Raw genomic sequence first — 14,049 nt, 5'->3', positions numbered from 1 at the left:
GAAAACTATTCCAACAATGTCAGCTGATGGGGGATTCATCACAAACGTGCACTTCAGGTGTCATTTCTATGTAATACAATAATTTGAAAATGTGATATTATGTGTCACTTTCCATGTGTTTTTACATCTCCTTCTTCATTCCCAAACATTTTTGTTCCACAGTGTGCTTTTATTCTATTTTATTCTTGATGTTGAGACTACTAAAATGATATGGAATAAAGGAGAGAGTTAAAGAGCCGCAGTCGAATGGATTTAATAGACTAGCCTAGTAACATGCAAGTGATTATACACTTAAGTTGTCAATCTTTTAAAAATGTTTACTGGTATCTTAAGGTAATAGTGGTCACTAAGAGCTCGAGGCAATTATGATGTTTTTATCCAAAATCATCTCTAATTTTTTTGATTTAACACATCACCTGCTTAATCACAATGTAATTGTTCCAGGTCAAATTGGAATTTAATGATGGCCTGCAAAACGTGCAGGATTGGGGTTCTCCAGAATAGCTGCTGGAAATCTGTGTTTAAAAAAGAAAAACCTTGCAGTTGATTCACTGTAGATTTTCTTCACTTTCATATATTTATTTTAGGTTGTTTATATTGTAACGCAACGGGGGCTCAGGCGGGCGCCCTTGCCGCATCAGGTCAGCCCCGCACCGTCCGGGGCTCAAACCCGGGACTCCCGCATCACTCAGCAGGGACCCAGCCCAGTGAGCCAAAGAGAGATTTCTCTACAGCCCAGTAGCTGTAGTCCTGCTATCACAGGGAAGGGCGGTGACGTCACCTGCTCTGGTACGCCGGCTCTTACACAGTGCCTGTCGGCCGTAAGCGTTACACTCTCCCCCGCTTAAATCGCCATCCCCGGCGAAGGGCTATCCCACCCCGCTTCTGACACCAATGTAACGCAACGGGGGCTCAGGCGGGCGCCCTTGCCGCATCAGGTCGGCCCCGCACCGTCCAGGGCTCAAATCCGGGACTTCCGCGTCACTTCCGCGTCACTCAGCGTCACTCAGCAGGGACCCAGATCTCTCTTTGGCTCACTGGGCTGGGTCCCTGCTGAGCGACGCGGGAGTCCCGGGTTTGAGCCCCGGACGGTGCGGGGCCGACCTGATGCGGCAAGGGCGCCCGCCTGAGTCCCCGTTGCGTTACATTGGTGTCAGAAGCGGGGTGGGATAGCCCTTCGCCGGGGATGGCGATTTAAGCGGGGGAGAGTGTAACGCTTACGGCCGACAGGCACTGTGTAAGAGCCGGCGTACCAGAGCAGGTGACGTCACCGCCCTTCCCTGTGATAGCAGGACTACAGCTACTGGGCTGTAGAGAGATCTCTCTTTGGCTCACTGGGCTGGGTCCCTGCTGAGTGACGCGGGAGTCCCGGGTTTGAGCCCCGGACGGTGCGGGGCCGACCTGATGCGGCAAGGGCGCCCGCCTGAGCCCCCGTTGCGTTACAATATACACAATTATGTTTATGCACCGTGCAATGCAAAGGTATTCAGACCCTTCTTATGGTGTCCCATTTTGTGGAATTACAAAATAATTAGCCCCAGTTTTAATTCTTTGGCTGAATGAAAATTGTTTCCCACTAGTATTTGTCTATACTTTCCTCCATCTATGTCTCTTTTAATGCTAACAATACCTTTCAGGCCCTGATGAGAAGGAGCACAACCATGCTTTAGTGCAGGGGTGGTATTGACTTGGAGGTGTGCAGCGTTGCAACTGCACCTAGAATTTAGACCAAAAGTTCCAATTAGGCCTCATCTGAACACAGCACCATTTACTACATTTTGGCAGGATCATTCAGGTGTTTCAAACTCCATGCAATCTTTAAAGTGACTTATTTTTGGTAATGGCTTCCTTGCATCCTGTCATATAATCTAGATATTGTCAATTGATGGACATTTTTATCTCAGCCACTGTTTCACAGTTTCATTGACCTCACAGTGGCATTCCTCACCACTTTCCTCCTTGCCTGGGACCACCTGACTTAAACAGAATGGCTCATAAAAGTTTGTTGATGTATTTTTTGCACCTAAAGTAATTTAGGGTTGCCATAGCGAAGTGTTTGGATATTTGTGCAATAATGACTTTTCCATTTTTCTTTCATGTATACTGTATTATCTGTTCACATTTTCCCTTTTGTCTTTTGCTTCGAAGACTTAAAGTAGGTTCTGTACATAACAAATAGTAATTGAATTTAAAAGTGCCATGACTGCAAACTTTAAAACAACAAAATGTAAAAACTGTGCAAGTGTCTGAATTCTTTCACCAGGAATTGTATATACTGTATTTGTCAATTTTACAATAAATATTTTCTTTTCACTAAATCAAAGTTCTCTCAGCTCATTTTCAAGGCATGTGCGGAGCATCTAACAACTGAATTTTTTAATGTAGAATTTTTTTTCTATTGAGAGAAGCTGTTGTGTCATCACTATTTATTTCTCTTGAGAAAGTACCTCTTATTTTCGCCGAGTCATCTTGGAACAGAAAAACCTCCATTCCATTTCTGCACTGTGTATGTTTAAAACTTACCATATAAACTACATTTTAACTAATTGCAAATCCAGCAGTTCAGTTAAATTCTAATGAATGGGATAGAGGGCCGAATATGTATAGAGTATTTGGTGTGACTCGCCCAGCTGAGGGAACTGCACTCTGCACTGGGATGATGAGAACAATTAATGATCTAGGCCCAGTACATGCACATTATTTGTTTGCATTGGTGAAGCTCAAGAAGGAGTCGCTCATTCCAAGTAGGAGCCCAAAGATCTAGAGAAAGCTTGAGTTCCAGCGGGTTTCAGCAGCACTGATGATTGAGACATACTATTCGGATACAAGCTGTAGGAGGGGGAAAAGGAGGGGGTAACCCAGTCATAGTAGCCATAGTTAAGGGGCACCAAGGGCAGTGGGGCTGTTAAATGCAGTGGCCCAGACCCAGTGCAGACTGACACTGAGGGCTTGCACCTGTAGGGCAGAGCGGGCATCAGTGACTAGGGGGGTTTCACTCATTTATGACTAATAATTTATATATAATTAATGTAATGCTAAATATGTTAATTGTTTTAACAAAGTTATATCTGGTTTTAAAATATTATAATGTGTTTAGTAAATTTGCACAATCAGAATGTTTATCAAAACAAATTGTTTATATTAATTTATTTTTACAGTGATACTTGTAGGACAGGTGAATGTGAGAAAAGAGACTTTGAATACATCTTGAAGTTATTTACTACTAATAACTACATTATTTCTTAACATGACTTTATAGCATATTATTATTTTTAAAATTATGTATATTAAGGTATTTATCTGTTTTAATGAGTGAAAAAGTAAGTGCTTCTTGAAGTCAGGAAATGTATCTTCTCAGAGATACATTTTCCAGGGCTGTGTGAAAACATGAAAAGCGGGACAGAATTGTCTAGTCTGAATATGTACCATCTTAAGTCCTGTTTCCAGCATTGCTCAATTTCCTGTTGGAAACACAAGTTCTGTTCTCAGTGTCCCAATTCACAACCATGGTGTAGCGGAGCTTGTTGCGGCACAGTGACCTCACTGCCCTCCCTGTGCATAACAAGGAACTCAGCTGCCCAGGTCTCCTTTAGCTCAGCCGGCTGGTTCTCTGTTGCATGACAACAGAGACCTGGGTTTGTGCCTTGGTAGTGAGGAGGGAACCAGCAGGGCGTAGTGGCGAGGGCACGATCCTGCGCAGAACCACAATGGTCACAATAGTGGTGTTCTAGACTGTGTCATATCCTGTGGCTTTATTGTCTAGAATAAAATCTGTTAATGCATATGTTTAGGGATTGACATGCACCAGAGATCTTTGCTTACATTTTAATGATGTTTTAGTACTGTGCACAGTTGATAAGACTAACAGCAGAACTTTATTTAGGTGTGGGCTAAGCTGTTTTCAGGAGTTAATATGGGTGGTTCAAGTGGCAGATATTGTACATGTTTATATTAGCAATAAAGTATGCTTGTAAGTCTGGAGGCGTGGGGGGAAATAGTGTTTGATGTGAAGCATGGATAACTACTGTACATTAAAGGATGAAAACAAATATTTCTAATGAAAGTTAGTTCTTTAGCCACAGAAAATAATTCAAAAATACATTGCTGTAATCTAAAAACAATTAATGTGACACACACTGAAAAAGATGCATAATGTTTGTTCCTGTGCATATTTGCTCAAACATAATAAATAATACCGTTAATGTATTTTTTTTATCTTGAAGGCAAATGGTGATAACAGTTGTATCTCTAACTTCCTTAGATTTGAGAACATGTGTTTTAGTCAGATATAGAGATATAGAGATATATTTGATCACTAACTATTGTTAAAGTAAATATTTTCTGGTTTGCTTTCAAATAAAACCAATTACATCAGAATCTTGTTTTCTCATATTTTTACAGCTCTGAAGAATTCCCTTAGGTTTTCTTTAGGAAAACAGTAATAAAAACAACAGAGTAATCTCTTTTTCTGCTGCAAATATATCTCAGATTTACCTAAAAATAATGTTAGAATTCTGATCCATTACAAATCAAAGTCAGATTGTGATTAATTCATTGTTAATATGGATTGTCACATGAGTAGCCTGTTAATATATCATAACTTATTAATATGAAATACTGAGAATATTTCATCTTAACTCTGCAGAAAATCACATATTTCTTCATATCTATTTGCATTACAAATAATAGCACCTTGTAAAGTGTTACCAATCTATTCTCTTTTTATCTGTCTTTGACAAATACAGTAGATGTATGGCTCTGTTTGCATTTTTTCTGGTATTAGCTGTCTCTGGCATGCCAAAGTGCTGTCCACAATAAAAATAATCACTAGAATGATTACTATAAATAGCACATGCCCAGCTGTCAGGTGTAATGTTTCAACAAGATCAGTTTCTGTGGTTTTGCAATTGTCAATCAACCCCTGGGTTTCTCTCATTTAAGAACATTCCTTGCAAACTACTTTGCAGTTTAGACATCACCATTGTCAACTTTAGTGAAAATGTTTCTTACTGTATTTTTAATCAAAGCCTTACTTAAGAAAAGAGATAGAGAAATAATGAACATGTGCACCAGAAGTAAAGTTTGATTTTGAAAGGTGGAATATGTTCTCTACATTTTGAAACATTCAATATGAAAAACACCATAGAGTGTTATAACAGGGCACATAACATGCTTTGAGCCTGTTTTGGTAAAATCACAACGCCTAGGCAAAAGGAAAAGAAACATTTCATAGACAACAGACTGTATGTTTGTTAGTATGCTGAGATAATATTAATACAATGCTTTTATTTCAGTTTTAGGCAAGTATTGAAATAGAAAATACCTCAAATGCAAATAATAGAATGGCATTAAATATTTTTTAAAGATTTTATATGTATTGGTTTTCTATCTTAATGCATATGTAGCATAAAAATAAAAATGTAAAGGAGCATACAGTACAGTATATGAAAATGTCATATTACCTGAGGCATGTATGCATCTTTGCAAGCCAAAAGTTGGGTTTTGTCATTAGTCAGCTAGTGATTCAGGCAAAAGATAAGGGATTCACAAGGGGGTATATATTTTATAAGGAATCCTTTTTTATAGTAAGAAATAAGAAGGTTTATCATATTTTGATGGCTTTGCTAGGAACATGAACACGTGTTTTAAAACTGTTTTGATTCACTCTTTCCTTATATTAGTGTGTACTCCAAGTCCAGATTTACAGTATTTGCAAAAAAACAGAAAGAATAAGTATTGTACAATTAGCCTTAGTTTGTGGTTTAAAATGAAAGGGGATAAACTGTGAAGCACATATTTAACCTTTAAAAAGAAGCGACTTTACTACATGCTGTTAATACCAATCTGTTTCAGTCACATTTGTTTTTTTGTCATGACATTATGGGTAGAGAATATTTGAATACATGTTTTGATAGGTGAAATGGAAAATTGTTAAAAAACAGAAAATAATGCAAACCATTAAATTTATTCCTCTCATAACATATGAGAAGAAAAATGTTTTAACTGGAAATGCCATGTCACATGTACCATCGGTTGAATTTTTATTTTACATTTGAAATTTGTCAGGACATACACCATGAACAAAATTAGTCATTTTATGTCTTGTAAATAACCAACTAACAAAATCAACAATCAATGAACTAACCAACCAACCAGAATCTGAGCATATCAACAAGGCAGCTAACAAATCAGTGAGCTAACAAAAGCCAAACAATCAATGAGCTGAGCAACAATTCAACCAACCAACTAATCAATGAGCCAAGCAATCATCCAACTAGCCATTAGGATTGCAAATGCTCCAGGATTTAACAGAACACTCTAAGGCAGGACAGGCTTATACATTGCCATTTAAACTAAAAAAAGAATAGGTATGATTAAATCTTTAGTTTTGTTCACCTTGTTGGGAAGAGTCCTTGCAGATTTTGAGAGATGTATTAAATAACAAATTCTCTAAATGGTAGCTGCAACAAAAGGAGAAATCGAGTAAAGGATTATTCAACCACTTCAAAAAAAACATGATGTCATATCTACATCACACATGTGCTGCACTTACTATATGCATGATTATCAGAGTACTCATTTTAACTCAAACCATAACTTCTCATAATGTGTATAATGCATTTCTGGCTGCCCAACACCCTCTGCTTTTTGGCATTCATCTGCCCAGGGATCATCACTGTACAGTTAATCAAAGCTCTGACAGCAACTGGAGTGTCAGCCTACCTGCAAGGGAGAGGCCCAATGCCAGTGAAGCACCTGTAAACTTTGCATTTATTATCTCATATACAGTATCACTAATCACAACCGTTCCCTTGCCTGAAATAAAAAAAAAATACTGGAAATAAAAATTATTCTGAAACCTTTATGTCATTGCTGCCTCTAAGAAAGTTAGGAAGCAATATTAATTTTACAATGGGTGAATGCTCATTTTACAGAGTCACGTGTTTCATTTTAGAGGACAAATTTTTTCACAAAATATGGTGGCCAGTAGGAAAAAAAACTCACCAGCCATCCATAGATTAATGACATAAGTGAAAATAAGTGACAGAAGTTGATTTTCTTGTTTGAAATAAAAAATACTGGAAATACAAATTAATCTGAAACTTTAAATTTAAAATTCAACTTTTAATTTTTTATTTTAAAATGTTTTCCTTTATTTAATCCTCCCTTTTAGACATTAAGCAGCAATATACATTTGGCAGTGGCTTAATGCTCATTTTACATAGTCATGCGTTTCATTTTAGAGGATATTTTGTTTCACAAATCAATCATCCATACATAAGTGACATTAGTAAAAATAAAATTCTGTGGATTGATGAAAAAGGAATGCCACAATTGCACAAAGAAGAGGGAGTAAAGGGATTGATGAATTAGAAATAATGAAACCAGCAGACAAGAGAAGAGGCAGTGGAAAGTGGCAAATTCGTTCTTGCTCTTACCCACAAAATGGGACTACTTTTACATTGCTGAGGTTTTTTTTTGGTTTTCACTTTTTTTCTTTAAATTGTTTTACAGTTTACTGTTTAGCATTTAGAAACCAGAGTCCACAAAGCTGTTTACATTTATTTCTAATTAATAAGAATAGCTAAATTACCTTTATTCTCTGTGAGACAATGAAGTGTTTAATTAAAAGATCATTCCAAAATTGACATTCCATATTTCTGAAATAATTTGTTGTTTTAAATGTATGAAATTAAGGTTTATTTAATAGACTCAGTTGCTGAATTCAGCAAGCTGTTGGACTTACATGAGCACATTTGTTCTCCTTTGAGGGGTCTTCAGACCCTTCTTCCTTTATCAACTGACATGTGAAACAGAAGCTGCTAACAACCTACTCATCCTGCAACATCCTTTCTGGGCTACAAGCAGGGTTAAGAAAGATCTTGTGCAATACATTCCAGGGAAGGATGTTGTATAAATGCAGACATTTCTTTCAAAATCTTAACTTTGTGCGTATGTATTAGTCAATATAAACAGGTATTGTATTACAATTCAGTCTCAATATGTATTTTAATAAACATATTAAAATACATAATTAACACATATTTAGGCTTACCTACAGTAATTCTTTCACCCCCTTTTTGTTATTTTTTAATTTAACTATCATGGAACTCTGAATATGCATTCAACACAAAAATTGAGCTTTAAAAGTGACATGAGCTTTAAAAATTAAATGTACAAAACGTAAAATATATAAACTACACTGAAGGCATTACATGGTCAAAAATGTCCTTTAAAGCCACATAAGATGCAACATCTACAAAGATGTACCACAAATGATATATTTACGTGAAACATGATATCAATTATAGCATTTTTAAAGGTAAACTTTCAAGTATATGAGCCAAAAAAAAGAAATATATCACTTATAAATGCAGCAAATTAACACACTTGCTAACGTGTAAATGACAAAGTCTTATGTCATATACTGTATATTATGCTGACTAATGAGCCGCATGGTGGCTCAATGGTTAAGATTGCAGCTTCACAACGTTGGGACCCTGGGTTCAATCTTGGACTTGAGGTGCTATCTGTGTGGAGTTCACCCTGTGTCCATGTGGGTTTCCTCAGGGTGCTCCAATTTCCTCCCACAGTTCAAAGACATACTGTCTTTGAGCCAGTTGAATGGTTCATGAACCAGGCTAAATGGGTTCTATAAAAATGGATATTGAGTGTGTGTCTGTGTGTGCCCTGTGATGGCAATACTGTTCAGGTACTAAATGGATTTTGATGATTTTCATTTGTCATCAACAATGCTTGTTGACAGGGTGTCTACTGTGAAAGACACAAACAGTACACTAGTAATTTGTGGCTACTGTTGCAGATGTTGTCTTGTAAGATTATGTGCTTGATTACTCATCTCTGGGCCCTGCAGTATATACCACAAGTTGACAAAGTTTATCTCATCAATGTTTAGCAGGGCTCAGTTTTGACGAGCAGGACATCCACAGCACAACTGTTACTTTCTTATTATGGAAAAAAGCCTTTGTTCTAAAAAGAAACAAAAGGATGTGCTTTATCCTGTTGAAATCCTGTCACATAAGGATTAGTACGCAGGAAGAGCAGCAAGGAGGTCACTGGACTTAATCAATGTAGAGAAATGCAGACAAGTTGACATCAACCTACACAAACACCTTGACTCATTTCTAAAGAGGACTTGGGAGGTCCACCTGAACTGTTGCTTTTAACATCTCTTCTATGAACAGTAAAGAGCGCTAGTCCATTGTATGGTCATAAAGCCTGAAAACAAAATTTAGCCGACTACTGATGTTGTGGAAATTGCAGTTAAAAATGATGGCAAAGAATTAGCATGAAGGTGTGTTGATCTTAGAGAGTATTATGACTTTTTGTTTCCCATATCATGCCCTATTGGTGACTGACTGTTTTGGCTGTAATGATAGTATAACAATTGCTGTATGTGAACACCCCAGGCATCGAGTGACCATATGCTGCCTAGTCCAGTCTAAAACATACCAAAGAGCCTTGTTCTCCTGATAATAGGGCATAATAGTTCTTACATTGGACAGGCAAATTCACCTCATCATCTCATCAAACCCAATGAGGAAATTTAGTGTTTATTCAACAATTAAAGTCACTTGTTTGTATCATGGTCTTGAATGAATTGGTCATTTCTAAATTAATTAATTAAAAAAAATAGGAAATATATAATCATTAATGTTATGACCCCAGGTTGTCTAGGAAACGTACAGGGACGTAACAATTAATCATATTTTATGCTCAGTATGTTACTAACATAAGTATTTTCAGGCAACAAGAATTGGAGAAAATCTTTTAATTTTATATTTCAGAAAGCAATACATTCTAGTTCTCAATGCAATTTAAACCAATTACCTTACCTACTGTATGTGCTACATTACAAGCAATTGTAATACTGAGAAAATTCTCAGTGTTCACATACAGTTCCCATTTTGCAATTCCTCTTACATTCGATGAATGATGTATCAAAAAATGTGATGCCATATGTGAGAATCAGCGTGTGCATTATATACACATAGGTCTTTCAATTGTAATCATGCTGCATGATACCAAAGATGAGTGAATGAATAAGGGAACATGCTTTAGAAATGCTGGGTTAGTGTTGTCTAATGAAATAATTTGTTCAATTTACAGTAGATCCAACTTTCACCATTAGTATGCAACTAACAGGAACAACCTGTGACTGACCTTGTAAGCTGTGTAGTATACCTAATATTTGTTAGATTATGATGGCGCAGTGGTTAGCATGGATAGGCCTGGGGTGCTGTCTGCATGGAGTTTGTATTGTATCGTCTTCCCTCCTCTAGAGGGCGCTCCTACCCTTTTGTATTCCGGTTACTTTAAGTTCCTACACCTGTGTCTCGTTACCTTTTCTACTATTTAAGCCTGGCGTCTCCGCTGTTCTAGGCTCAGTATTGGAAGACGGACGTCTGAAGGCCTGCCTATCCACCGGGCTCAGGAGAAGCCCAGGGGCAAGGCCTTTTCCTCAGGCGTCCTGACCATCTGAGTCTGGGGCTTGGAGTCCCAAGTCCCGTTGTGGTGTTAACCTTCTCTGTTACTGGATCCCTGTTCCCTATGTTTGTCTGGATGGATCTCCCAGCTCCTGGACCCTGGACTGTCCTCTTGTTTCCCTTTTGGACTTCCCTCATTTGGACTTGCTCGCCTGCGCTCCCCCCATGCACCTGGATCACTGTTCGTCATCCCGTCCATTCCTTGCCATGTCTTCCCTATTGTCCTTCTGCAGCCACTTCCAGATTATACGTCCTCATAGGGTCTTTACTACGCATTTCACAGGAGTCAGGACCGTGACATGTATGTTCCTTGAGTGTTTGCATGCTTTCCTCAGGGTGCTCTGATTTCCTTCCACAAGTAGCTTAATTGGCTTCTGGGAAAATTGTGCCTCATTTGAATATGTATGTGTCTGTCTGAGCACCCTGTGATGGACAGGCATCTACAATTTCAGTTCATTCAACACCATAGACAACTTCTTGGATGCTGTGTCTCACTAGGACATAGGTGAATACAGTTTGTAAATGTATGAGAAACTGTGCAAGGGAACATCATAGTTTAAGCAGTAGCAAAACAGGATTTTAAATTATTAAAACCTGCAGAAGGCATCATAATGTTGTTGCTGATAATAATTTTAAATGAATAATAATTGTTTACGCTTATATAGTGCTTTCTGGACACTCCACTCAAAGTGCTTTACAGGTAATGGGGACTCCCTTCAACCACCACCAATGTGCAGTATCCACATGGATGAAGTGACGGCAGCCATAGTGCACCATTACTCTCACCACACATCAGCTATCAGTGGGGAGGAGAACATTGGAGTGATGAAGCCAATTCATTGATGGAGATTATTAGGAAGCCGTGATTGGTAAAGGCCAATGGGAAATTTGGCCAGAATACGGGGGTTACTGTACACCCCTACTCTTTCGAAAAACACCCTGGGATTTTTAATGACCACAGAGAGTCAGGACCTCCGTTTTATGTCTCATCTGAAGGACAGGACATTTTATAGTACTGGGGCATTAGGATCCACACAGATCCTACCATATGTCTACCATTTATTATAGTAAATGTGACACTGTATGCATTGTTTTAAACTTTCAGCATGATAATGTTTATTTTTACATAATAAGGATCAGTTATACAATAGCTTTATAGCTTTGTGCGTTCAATCTGGAATCAACATCCTGCACTGACATGCTATGGTTTGGAGTCTTAACCCAAACAAACTATTTGTAGGTCAAGTTAGATACTGTAGAATATATTAACATTTCAATTTTAACTAAGCCGGTCAATCTTTTTCAGGCTGAAGTGAAAGAACATCCCTGTGGTCTGTTTGCAACATGTCTGCCTATCTATGTTAAACAATTCCCATGCTTGTCTGTTTTGACATAATGGTAGATACACTTGGTATTAATCACTCATAGAGAGGCTCTTAATGTGTATGCAACAACAACCCTCAAATAGACATGAATTTCAAATTTTCTCATTAATAAATTATTTTCAATTAGTGAAAATGGCAAAGACAAGAATAGGGTAATATATTTTTACCTCCAATTAATGTGTTACATGTATGGTGCTCTATTCAAAACAAATAAAGATAACTATTTGACTGTGTTAGAAGTCATTTAAAGACAAGCTTTCAGTCAGTCTGACAGGATGACAGATCAAGATTTATTTTCTCTCAGGTAACAAACATAGGTTCACATTTAATAATGGAGGCTGCAGAATCTTGTGAAAACTCCCTATGAGCCATAATATGAATAGAATTATAATGCAAAATCATGTTGTTAACCTGGTAGTGTTATTTACTTCAGAGATTGTCATTTATAGCTACATTTTAGTAGCTACTTCCGTAGATTGTCCATTTCTAATGATCAGATAAGATAAGATTTTCTTGTTCCCTGAGCGAACTTTTTTATGGACACCAAGCATAAAATGATGACAATATGAATTGATAAAGACAAATGGATAGCATAAATAATATGTTATCCATAATAATAATAATAAAAAAACAATCGATAGCTTCCCAAAGATCAGCATTCTCACAACCCCCTCACTTACTGGGAATGAACCAGGGAGGATGCTGCAATGGTAAAGCTAGGGTGGATTGTGGGATGCTGGAAATGTAGACAGCGATCGAGTGTTCATACATTATGTATTATGTAATGACCTTTCCACAGATTTCTGTTTAATAACACCATCTATTGTTAAGAACTGTGCTTTTAATGTACTGATGAATTGTGGTCTGCATCTCCTAAAATAAAGCATTGTTCCATTCTTTTTTATGCATTTTTAATTTTTCTGATGGATTTAATACTTTAATAGCTGTAGAAGGAATTGTATAGGGATGAGTTTTAAGTTTTAGGCAGACATAACAAGTGCAAAGATATGAAAATAAACCAAAATAAGCATAACTAGTTTATTTCTTATAGAAAAGTGCAGTGGTATGAAAAATGGAAATAAAAATAAACAGGAATAAGTGTGAACGTTACCAGTACTGTGTTTGTTGTTGTTGTTATAAAAGTCCCTTTCTTAGAATATGTTAAGTAAAAGGGAAGCTTAAACTTCCTTCAACTAGAAGGGAGGAATTATTCAATCTACAATGTCATCTACAATTCTGATTAACAGTATTGTGTACATTAATTAGGTTCTAATTAATTTGAATTAGTCTTTTGTAGTCTAATTTTAGTCTTAAGCTTGTGCAGTAATCCTATCTTTTCAGTGCAAGGTGTTTAAAATCTGTTGATATGACAGCTGTAATTTTGGTTGCACAAAGTTACACTGAGAAATGTGTGAAATATTAGAATCTTAAAGTGAAAGTGAAATTTTATTTTTTAAAAAAGCTTACTTGCTGAAAAAATCATTAATGTAAGCAAAAAATTAGTTAACTAAAATCTTCTGGGAAAAATATTCAACCCACTTCACCTGAAAGTTTAGCATCTGAGAGCTTCAGTTCCTCATTTCATTAAAAACAAAACCACAGCATTAGCACGTGAGGGGGGTTGTCTTCATACAAATCACTGTGAAATTTTGCATTCAATGTGAAAACAAAATGTGCTTGATTATGATAAACCAGGGTGTGAAACAATCAGCATGTCACTCTTTTCCATAGAGGAAAATCAACTCTTAAAACTAATTGAAAGACTAATATTTTATTAAATTAAATTATATTTAATTAAATTACAAATACTGAAACTGCAAGAAAAATGTCTATTTATTTAAAGGAATAAAATGTTTCGAGATATCTATGCATACAAACTTGCAAAACTTACTATGACTATGACCAAAAAAATCACTGGGACAAAGTCTTATACTGTACAGTAGCTCTAACTACTGTATCCACATGGCTGCCCCAGTGACTGGTTACTGGAAGGTTCCTTTTAAACTTCCTCATTACAAAATAAATTGGCATGTAATAAGGCACATAAAAACAATGTGTGAGATCAGAGTTCTTGCATTTTCATTCCTTTCTTTTGCCACAAACCTATGTTTTGTAATAATTATTGCTATATTGAGAAACCAATGTGGAAAAAATAA

This window comes from Atractosteus spatula, chromosome 13, assembly GCF_055471065.1.
Source record: "Atractosteus spatula isolate fAtrSpa1 chromosome 13, fAtrSpa1.hap1, whole genome shotgun sequence".
Classification (NCBI taxonomy): Eukaryota; Metazoa; Chordata; class Actinopteri; order Semionotiformes; family Lepisosteidae; genus Atractosteus; species Atractosteus spatula.
Note: the sequence above shows the minus strand (reverse complement) of the source record.